Here is an 11,446-nt window from a genome sequence, read left to right on the forward strand (position 1 = left end):
TGCGTCTCCTCCTCCCGCCCGCGCCCGGAGCTGCCCGCCTCCCGGGAGGAGCCAACGGCCGCGACCGCCCCGTCGGCCGCAGCTTGCAGGTCCGGGAGGAGCAGTCTAGGGATGCTAGGCTCCGGCTTCCCGCCCAAACTGGCCGAGCCCGCAGCCCACTTGGCTTGGCCAACCGTCAACTGTAAATGCTTTGCTTCCCTTCCCGGGTTAGGGTCGTTTTAAAACAGGGGAATCGATGAGTCTGGGGAAACACCTGGCAAGATGCAGCACCCGCGTGTGCCCTGCAGCCCTGGAACCAAAGTACAGCCTTTCTAAAGACAGTTTCAGCCGGCAGGGTAGATCCCATCTGTCCAGCTGTCAGCACCTTGTTTCTGCTTCAGCGGGCTCAGATGTGGAGTAACTAACCCAGATGTGCTTTAGTTCTCACCCTTCACCTGGCCACTCCCAGAATCCTTTTTCAAAAACGTCCCTGATCAAAACCAAGTATGATTCAGGTATGACTCAAACTAGAAAAATGCTGAAACAAATATTTTGTTGTTGCGGAGATGTTCCTGTATTCTGGAACGCCAAAGGTCCTTAACATTGGTTTAAAACGAATATCCGGTTATGATAAAAATGACTTTATATAGCACAGCAGCTAGTACAGAAAGCACAGTGTCAATATATCATCCTAGGTGTATTGTTTATATTTTGTCTGAAATCAAATTCCAGAGGTATGAAATTCAAGAAAGCTGTGGAACATCTAGTAAATAAAAATGTTATGTGGGCAAATAACATGAAAATAGGGTGAGATCCGTCTGTGGCTGGCTGGAGAAGTGAGGAGGTTGCACGTCTTAACTGTCAGCCCCAAGTAATCAGTCCCGGTGAAGGAGCCTTCCCCCTGCCCCACAGCTACCCCTTGGAAGCATTTTAATCTGTCAACTGCATCTGAAACTAGGAGTATGAGAGTAAGAAAAGATTAAGATCAGATACAGTTAAACAGCATAAAAAAAAAAAAAACTGGCCAAGCTAACATTATCTTGAAAGAGAATCCATATTAATGATCTACTAATCAGAAAGCCCAAAGAGGATTGATTCAGAAGCAAAAATCTGAAGCAAATTCTTTCCTGAAGCTACAAGGCCTGGAGAATAATGTGTCTCCCCAAAGCAATGTTAGCTGACTACCAGCTGCCTCTCTCACTTGCTTTGTGACAAAAGTGTTCCCACACCTCAGTGTTGGCACAGAGGATGCAGGTAGGGAGTCTGACTGGGACTCAATAAGATTATGAAACAAATTCTGATTTTCAATAATACTATTCCTCTCAATTAGCCGGTAGGAAAAATCTGCAGTAGTCCACATATTAATATTTCTTTACAACTGGCCTCCTAGGTACATGCAGAAGTATTAAGCTCACAGCATGGAAAGTTCTTGGTATTGAATCTTCATTTGCTTCTCCAATACTTAGATTTTTAGATTTCCTATACCCTTACCAGTCTTGGCATACAAAAGCAGACTCTTGAATCCTAGATGCTAGGATTTCATGATGAAATCTGTGAAAGCCTTTTCAACTTTCAGAGTTGAAAGGATCTTCGAGATACTAATTTCATCCAGTCATCTTCACTTCACTTCAAATTCCATTTTCATCCAGACATTTGGTAAGTGGCTGAGACAGGCACATTCATTCCGGGAAGCTGATGGCATTCACGTTCAATGACACTTCCCTGGTACAGCCTTTTCCAGGGTGAGTAGTGATTGGATGGTCACATGTTCTTAGCCAACTGTGAAAGTAAGTTCTTTTTAAAACTTAAGTTGATTGAGACCACAGGACTCTTCCTCTATCCTACCTCTAGAATTAGTAGGTTCTAGAGAGTTCTTTGGCTCACACTGAGATCTGATGAATGGAGAACCCAGTGGCTTTGATCTCGTTGGGAAAATATTTATGTAGTTGTAAGCTGTTCCTCTTCAGAGGACAGTTCAGTTATTGCTTAAATTCCACCTCGTTCATTGTGCAACTCACAATGATTTACACCCAAGATGCAAGACCACAGGTTCTGTCGAGACATGAATACACGCATGGCTTCCAAGATTTCAAGTATGCATGTAGATGGTGAAGATGAAACGGGCTATGAAGTGTGCAGCTGGAAAATGGCATGGATTATGTACTCCAGGTATCAGCAGACACCATTGCAAGATGCAGAGCTGTTTCTAATGGGCATAAGTTCTGTCGTAATAATAATCTGTTCCATAACACCATCTTCAATTTTTCTGTTCAATATAAACTGTGTCAAATTGAATTTTTCAGACTTCTTATTAAACTTATTAAACCAGAAATGTGAGCTCTCTATGCGCACGTCAGGACGTAAACCTGCTTGTTTTCATGGCTTTTCTATAAATAATAAATAACACTAAGTGAACCAGTGGCAAGACTGAGCTAGCTAGTTCCATTGTTTTGTATGTAGTGACATTAAAAATATTTCCATATGAAAGGTTTTCAAAGAATACACTATGAATTTTTAATATGTAGACATATGCCAAGTAGGAAATAGAAAAATACATTGCCTTTATAGAACTTGCTAAGTTTGAGGGCCAGTGGATCTTTTAGAATTACTCATTTGCATCCTATTATGTCCCAAATCATTTTGTATAAATTTCGTCTTTAGTTTCAGTGATTTTTGCTTAAAAGAGAGCCCCACAAAAGGGAATAGTTGTGATGGAATAGGAGAACGGTTGGAGAGGAAGGAATGGGGATGATGAAAACACATTATATGTGTCTGTGAAATTCTTAATACAGAGATTCCCCAAAGCTTTAAAAACTGCAGATGCCACAACACTTAATCTGTCTTTTAAGTGCCCAAGATGTGTCAGACCCACGCTCATGTTTAAAGATTAAGACACTATAGTTTCCTTCAAGGAACAACTTTGATGGGAAAGCGGCTGTGTACAGGGTAAGAGAAGGGAAATTGCTTTGAAGGAATATGTGGGGGAGGGGTGTCCTGGAAAGCTCACAGGAGGAAGTAACTAGCTTACTGCTGGATTCTCTGCCTCCTGTGACTACATCACTTCCACAAAAAGACTTGATACAGTCGCCCATATATATGAGGAAGTCTCAAGTTTGTCAAATGTGAGTGAATTGCCATTTCCACAGCATAAGTACCGCACTGCTCAAAAGTGTGAGACACTGGACAGGAAATGCTTGTCCTCGAAATGTTCAGATGAGGAGGCATGAGGAGGTTGGAAATGCTGAGCTTTTCTGCTGTTGTGTGAACTCTACCAGAGGGAAAAACTACCAAATCTATCTTCAAGCAGAGTATTTACTGTGTGGCAGGTGGCCCGGGAATATTAAGACAGCTGTCAACATCAAGGAAAGCACCAGTCCATGAAAAAGCAAACAGATGGGTTGGGGCACTTCACTGGCTGCCTCTTAGAATAATAGCTGTGCTTGGCCAAATGAGGCAAAGTCAAGCTGCCCAGGGCAGCAAAAAGCTATTACTGGATAGAAGCACTCAATTAGGAGGGAGGTGGGGTATAGCCTCCCCCTTTCCTTTGTCTGTATACTCAAGTTTTCATTAAAAACCATCACAGCAAGCAAGAAAGGAGAGAGGATGCTAGAGTTTCTCATTCTGTTACATTCTGACTGTCACGGTTTGTGGCATGGGGGAAATGCCTCATCTTATTGCTTCAATGAGAGCAGATGGTGAAGGTTTTAATAATTGGTTATTCAAACTTGTATGGAATACACAATGTTTTATTGTATTGTTCCTGGTTTTCTTTGCAGAACATGTGGAGAGCAAAATCATTCAAACCCATGATTAAATATATGTTAGTTTGAGCCAAATTGCATTTATTCTTTTATTCCTCTAGAATGATATTATATACAGAAGAAAAGAAATCCTTAAAATTGTATTCCTCTAGGATATTATATACAGAAGAAAAGAAATTCTTAAAATGTTTGTGACCATTAAGAATTGAATATGCACTTTTCAAACAGTATAATGTTTATTGATACTGAAATATTATGTCCCTTCAAGTACATAAGTAGAAGAATGTCTTTGGAAACATAAATTATAAGGCATATTCCAAATAATTGTTCATATCAATCAGTTCATATCAAATCAAATCAAATCACATTTTAACACTATAAAAATGAAGTAAAACTAGAATATCAAATTTAATATTCTATTTAATATTGATCAGCTTCATACAATGGCAGGTATAAAACCTCAGAATATCAACCTACTATTAGATAAGAAACTTAGACCATATAATTTTTCTCTAAGACACTTTGCTGAGTACATGGGCTATGCACAATTGTGTAGTTTAGAATTTAAAAATTGGCTTATGAAATTATTTTCACTTGTTTTAACTTTTACAGCAAACGTTCTGGAAGGCTGGCCCTTTCTACTAGAGTGCTTCGTCACCAGATTTGCTTGCTGGGAAGCTATGAAGGCGGTTGCTGTTGTGAGCACAGGTTTCCATGAGAGAAAGCAATTGGAAATGCTACGAGTTGTCAAGAAAACTGAGCCACACTTTTCCTGCGGGTCTTTATCTAATTTAAAACTGAGGTTAGCATTATTTCCTGTACACAAATTTATACTGCACAGAATAGAACAAAACTCAGTTTAGTTTGGTTTGGAGTAATAAAGAGATGAATTTAGAATTTAATGAATAAACCTGACAAACTTATTTATGGAAATCTTACTCCATTCTGAACTACTGTGGCTAATAAACTTTGAGAAATTTAACTTAAAATACTTCAAAATGCGGGCTGGGAGCACAGTGAGAGAGTACTTGCCCACGTGTGCAAGGCCGCGGGTTCAATCCATACACTGCAAAAAGAAAAAGGAATAATTTTAAGATTGGTATGGTGAAATACACCTGCAACTCTAACATGTGAGAAGCTAAAACAAAATATTTTAAATTTGAGGTTAGCCTAGGATACACAGAAAGCCTGTTTGGGCCACCAAGTAAGGCTTTGATTCAAAAAGCCAAAAAAATCAATAATGTCTTGTTGTTGTTGTTGTTGTTAAGTTTAACAGCAATAGATTCACATTCAAATCAGACACATACTTGTTCTGAGCAGCAGTGTCTATAAACATCAGGCACCTACAGGCTGGGAGGTATTGAAACGAAATTATCTAAACCACCATTTCCAGTTTCCATCTTCCCGCCACTTCATGGAGAGTGACAGGGGGGCATTCAGTTAGTACAATTGGCTTCTGAGATTTAAATAAAGCACAACCAGTTTTAAAACACAAGGTATCTTTGAATAAAATCTGATGACTTGCAACTGGCAAACTCCCTTAACATCTTGATAAGGTAGTCAGAAAACTGAAAAATTAAAACAAATAAGTAGGACAAAACCCTAATAATTACATATTTACTCGGAAATCTACCAAGTACTCTGTATTTTAAGAAGTACTGAAATAAAAATCTAAATAAAAATTTTAAATGGTTGACTTTATAGTCACTCCTCTAGAGCTAGCTGCTTCAAATATAACTAGAAAAGTTGGGGAGGTAATGCAAACAAAAAACCAAACCAAAACCAAACCAAAAAACAAAAGAAAACAAACAAGCCAACAAACACCAAGCAAACAAACAAAAAAACCAAACCAAAAAACTCCTGAAATGACAAATCCCCAATATTGTCTGTAAAGATGTCGTAGGCAGTCTGCCTTCAGCAACCTTGCTCAATCCTTTCGGGCCAGCCGCTTAGTGACTCAGTCCCAAGCATCTCAGTCTGAGAAGAAAACACACAACTAAGAGTGGTAAGGTGCAAAAGGATGCAATAAATGTGACCCATGGGCAGAAGAGGAGAAAGGGACACACTGGATACCTTGAGCAAGCCATGTCACAGAGGAAACCTCTAGAAGCATGAGTCAGGACGTTCTACAACCAGCATTTAAAAGACTTCCTGGAACAGATCTGCCATAGGAATATCATACTTGTTTTAAAAGTAGCATAATACATAATTCATAATGCTATGCCAGCGACAGACATATACTTAATATCTGCTTTGGCTTCTATCTGATTTGGTCAGGAAATAAGACAATAAATGAATGCTTCTAAATGATGAATCATCACACACCATGTGTAATATGTGGCATCCACGGATTTGGCATGTTAATAGGAAACTACCTTCAAGTGAACTCTTTATTGCGTTCTCTTGACCTTCTTTTAAAAATTGCATAATTGAAAAGTAAATGAAAATGACAGGTATGAGAAATATGCAGGTGGAGAAACTGCTGCCCTGATCCCAAGGCGACTATATAATTTGAGTTTACAACTGCCAATTACTGTCTTAGACAGGTTAGACCAGTACATCTTATGGAAGTCGGAAGTCATCTTACTGAAGCAGCATCTAATTTAGGAGTAAAATCCAGTGTGTAAAGAATCATTTTTGACAGCGGCTTGCCAGTCTTCTGTGAGGTTCCTTTCTTGCAGCTGTTACCTGGAATTCATACTGAGAGCAGCATTGTCAGCTAGCTTGCTAGTGAAGGTGTTAAGAAATATAGAAATGGGGCTGCAGAGGTGGCTCGGAGCTCATACTGCTCTTGCAGAAGCATTGAAGGCAGACAAAAGAGCTAACGGGATGGTTCTAAAGCAAGCGAGGGCTTGACTCATTAAGAGTTGCTTGTTGGCCTGTTCTATGAAGGTAAATCAGTTGTACCTGGGTGGTAGTATTTTCAGTTCGGTTGTGTACATGAAAGGTATCACACTGAAGGGCTTAGTGACTCTTGTGCCTCTTAGCTCCCAAGAGCCAGTAAGGCCAGGCAACATGTGGCAGAGTCAAAGTCCCTGCAAGGAAGACCTGAGGTACTATTACATGAAGGTCAATCCCAAGTTGTAATTGAGACCTCCCAAGATTTGGAGACGCTAGGACCATGAAATATCTACCAAGGAAGCTGTAGATGGAGTCAAGCTGGCTCAAGAAAGAAAGTACATTTATTACAGGTGGCAGAGTGGGAGGGTGAGATTGTACAAACCCTTTATCCAAAGGATTCCATTTGTACTAGATGCCAGGTATGGAGCTTCAGGATTTGGTGTTTGCTTTGCTGGATTCCAGTCTTGCTTTGGTTGAATCATTCTATGCTATGCCCTCATTCATCCCTTTGAAAGAGGAATGTTTATTCCATACTGTTCTTTACAGGAAGTAACTTGCTTTTGACTTTTTTTTTTTCTAACAGGAGCTTATAGTTAAGAAATCACCTGGAGTTCCTGATACTTGGTGCTTTGGACTTATAAAATGTTGTAATTATTAAAGACTATGGGTACTTTTGAAGTTGGACCAAAAACATTCTGCAATATGAGATGACCATAAGCTTATGTGTACGAGGCTTAAAATGATGTGTTTGGGTGTTACATCATCAAAGATAGGAGTAATGATGGTTAATCTTTACTGATGACTTGATGGGACATGGAACCATCATGAGACAAATAAGTGGGCAAGTCTGAAGGGTTATCTAAATTAACGGATGCAGTGAGGCCCATCCTACATGTTGGTGGTACCATTTCACAGGATAGGGTCCTAGATGGAACAATAAGAATACAATCTGAGTACAAGTACTCGTTGCTTCTTCCTCCCTGTGGGTACAATGAGCCCTGCTGCTTACTGTTGTGGCCACCGTACTTTCACTGCCATGGACTGTACCCAGAGGAACTGGAAGTCAAAATAAGCCCTTCCTTCTTTAAGTTGTATTAGATCACAGTGAGTAGCCAATATATTTTTAAACTAAGAAGTAAGAGGAAAATAGTAAGAAAGGAGATGATATGCATAAAGTTAGGCAGACTGTTAGAGTCATAAGCATGTTCAATTTGTTTTAAGTAGTAGAACACACTGAACGCCTATTTTTACACAAAATGCACCGGTTGGAATCTTAAATACCAGTGTGGCACTAGGAGGAACTGTTTTTGGGACATAATCAGTTGATGATGGCGGGGCTCTAAAGAGTAGAACGGCCCTTAGTACTCTTCTAAAGGCTCCCGAGTGCTCTCCCTCTTTTCTGTTGTGACACAGTAAGAGCGGAACTCTGCTGTGGAGAAGAGGGCTTTCAAGAGAACCTTAAATCACTCGAGGCCGATGACACATCACCATCCTCTACAACTTCTGTTGTATATACGTTGCCAAGGCTATGGTTATTGTTATACCAACCTGAAGTAAGCAAGTGTTTTTACAAGTAAATGAATGTAATTATGGAAATCATAACACTGATGTGCCAAAATTCTGAAAGGAAAAAAAATAATTACAAGTAACTAGGGTATATAATTCATAATTTTTATCAGAACCCATAAATGAAAAAATATACAAAACTCAGTTCTTCTGTGGCTTATAAAATGGCCCAGCCCATAAAGGATTATTTAAATGTAAAACAAACAAAAATGTGAAACAAACAAGATTTGAACATTTTACAAAATGCTGTTAAAAATACAGAGCTTAAGTTTCTCAATGCTGAGGTATAAAACTTGGGGAAAAAGTTATTTCAACTTTGAGACACATTGCTACTATATAATATGCTAGAAACAAACACAATTTCAGCTTATATACATATGATCTCCTATATTATCCAGTTTGTTTCTATAGAATCTTTCCTTGAAAATGAAGTATAGTAATAAATGATGTTTATAAACCATTAATAGATCTTATGATACCATGGACACAAGGGAAAAATATTTTTTCTTTCTTCTAAACATTTTCGTATGTGAGTTACTAGTTTAATTTTAAGTAGTTTTGTTAATTTTATCTAGCTTGTCAACATCTAATGTACCTCATCTAATATACCTCCATGGATTCAGGCTCTGAGTAAAATTTTAGTGTTGATAGGCTTAAAATGAAAATCAATACAAAACAAAACCAAAACCAAAACCACCCAACAAAAGAGAATCTCCAGTAGTTTGTAGTTTGATTTTTGAAATAATTTCACTTTTAGCAGTATTATTAAGTAATACCTGTAATTCTCTTATCTGTTTTGAATCATCTATTTTAAACGGAGTACTTGAAAGCCAGCACTAGCATTTCTCAGCTTCACCAAATCACTGAACCTTTTTTTATGTCCTGGCAATTTCCTCTTAAAATGAAACATTCTATCCTGGAGGGAAGCTCTTTTAGGATCAGGAACTTGTAAAGGGCAGCTCATTCAGACTGAAGAAGAAAACAACTAGTAAGTCTCAGAAAGTCCCTGAAACTTACCTGAATTACAATAGTAAGCAGTAAGCACTGCTATAGGAGGTAATTACGACCAGTTGAATTGTCTGCCTATGGTATAGACCTCCATGGGTTTGCTTCTCTGAGTCATTAACCATGCTGGGAAGAGTGGAGTTCTGTGTTGATGTGGCTGCCTTGAGTTGTCCATGATCCTGTAAGTAACCTTTCACTCATACTCCAGAGTAAGTAGCCCTAATAAACTTACTAGTTTACCAAGTTGGAGTTTAGTAGATTCATTTCTTTAGTGTGGTAGTGTTGCCCTTTCTGGGATGAGTAGTAATAAGATGTTTCTTCTTTATTTACCCAGAAAAAGTCTCATACAATAGGTCCAAACTCTTAATCTACAATACAGAGCCAACAGGGCATAGCATATATATAGAGGGTTGTGAAGACTGAAGAATGTAAGATTCTGAATGTGTAATAATACATGGTAGATAAAAATTTGAATTTTCTCCATCCTCCTAAAATTGTTACATTGTATCTATTTTTGTTGTTTGTTTCTTTAAATGGCAGCACAGGTTGTGAGGTTGGCACCATTAGATAAAGGTGCCTGCTGCCAAACCTAATGACTTGAATTCAGTTCCAGGAACCCACGTGATAGAAGGACAGAACCAACCCCTGGAAGTTGTCATCTTACTTCACATAGCATTTCCTCTACAAAAAATAAATACATGTTGTGGTGATTTGAATATGCTTGGCCAACGGCAAGTGGCACTGTCAGGAGATGCAGCCTTGTTGGAGGAAGTGTGTCACTGTGAAAGTGAGCTTGAGAGCCTCCTTCTGGCTTGCTGGAGGAAGATGGAGTCTCTTCCTGGCTGCCTTTGGATCAAGAGGTAGAATTCAGCTTCTTTTCCACCACGTTTGCCTGCCCGTTGGCATGCTTCTCACCAAAGATGATAACAGACTGAACCTCTGAAATTACAAGCTAGCCCCAACTACATGTTGTCCTTTGTAAGAGTTGCTTTGGTCATGGTGTTTCTACATAGCAACAGAAACTCTAAGGCACACATTTAAAAATAATACATCATTTCTATCTATATTAGAGTCAGCTCTAGACTGAAGACATCCTGAATGCATACTAATGAAAGCAGCTTATGACATGCTATCAAAACAGACACCACTAAACCACTAAAATATTTTGATGATCTTATAATTTTTTACAAAAGTCCACTCATTCATTGGCATTTCTAGACTTTGAGAAATTGGATTATATAGCTTTGACTGCTGTTTTTATGACATCTGTAAAAGCATCTACCCCCAATAGGGTACATGTACTAATGCATCTACATGACTCACCTTTTGTCTTGTTATTTTTGTGACTAAGAATGTTTAAGATGCTATATTTTCATAGCTTTTCATTCAAATGCAATGTTTTCAGAATTGACATCACTGTTGTGAGAATAGTTTCACTGTCTAATTTAAAAGGGAAGTTTGAATTTGAGTTTACAATTATAAATGGTCTTTAAGTTGTGAGAAGTTACATATGTTGTGTTCCTGAGATACATTTAAAATTCTAAAGAACATTCACATAGCAGTTTATACATAGTTAGCTGAGGTTCTGGAGTCTGCTACAATTTGGGTCTTGACTATCGAGAAGACTCCGTACACAGTGAACTGAGGACACCCCTGAAGGGATTCTGTTACCCAGCTTTCCCTTCTTTGGTTGCTTCCTTAGCTGTAAAGGGAAGCGCTCCCTCTGCCATGTACTGCAGCCATGAAACTGTCTTGCCACAGGACTGAGTATGAGGAGCTAAGCATAACAGAAGCCTTCAAATTTTCAACAAGAGCCGGGCGGTGGTGGCACACGCCTTTAATCCCAGCACTTGGGAGGCAGAGGCAGGTGGATTTCTGAGTTCGAGGCCAGCCTGGTTTACAGAGTGAGTTCCAGGACACCCAGGACTAAACAGAGAAACCCTGTCTCGAAAAAACCAAACCAAACCAAACCAAACAAAACAAAAATTTTCAACAAGAATCTCTCTTTCCTTTCTTCTTTCTCTTTTTTTCCTTCTTTCCTCCCTCTTTCCCTCTCTCTTTATAAACTACCTCCTGCATTCCGCTATAACAGAAAGCTGACTAACAAATGGACATGTTAAGGATAAAAGTAAGTCAGTTATAAAAATATTAAAAATTTATTAAATTATATTTATTAATTGAAGATGCAATATTGTCATTTAACTACTGTAATAAAATGTATCAATCGCCGGGCGGTGGTGGCGCACGCCTTTGATCCTAGCACTTGGGAGGCAGAGGCAGGCGGATTTCTGAGT

This window comes from Mastomys coucha, unplaced genomic scaffold (assembly GCF_008632895.1).
Source record: "Mastomys coucha isolate ucsf_1 unplaced genomic scaffold, UCSF_Mcou_1 pScaffold12, whole genome shotgun sequence".
NCBI lineage: Eukaryota > Metazoa > Chordata > Mammalia > Rodentia > Muridae > Mastomys > Mastomys coucha.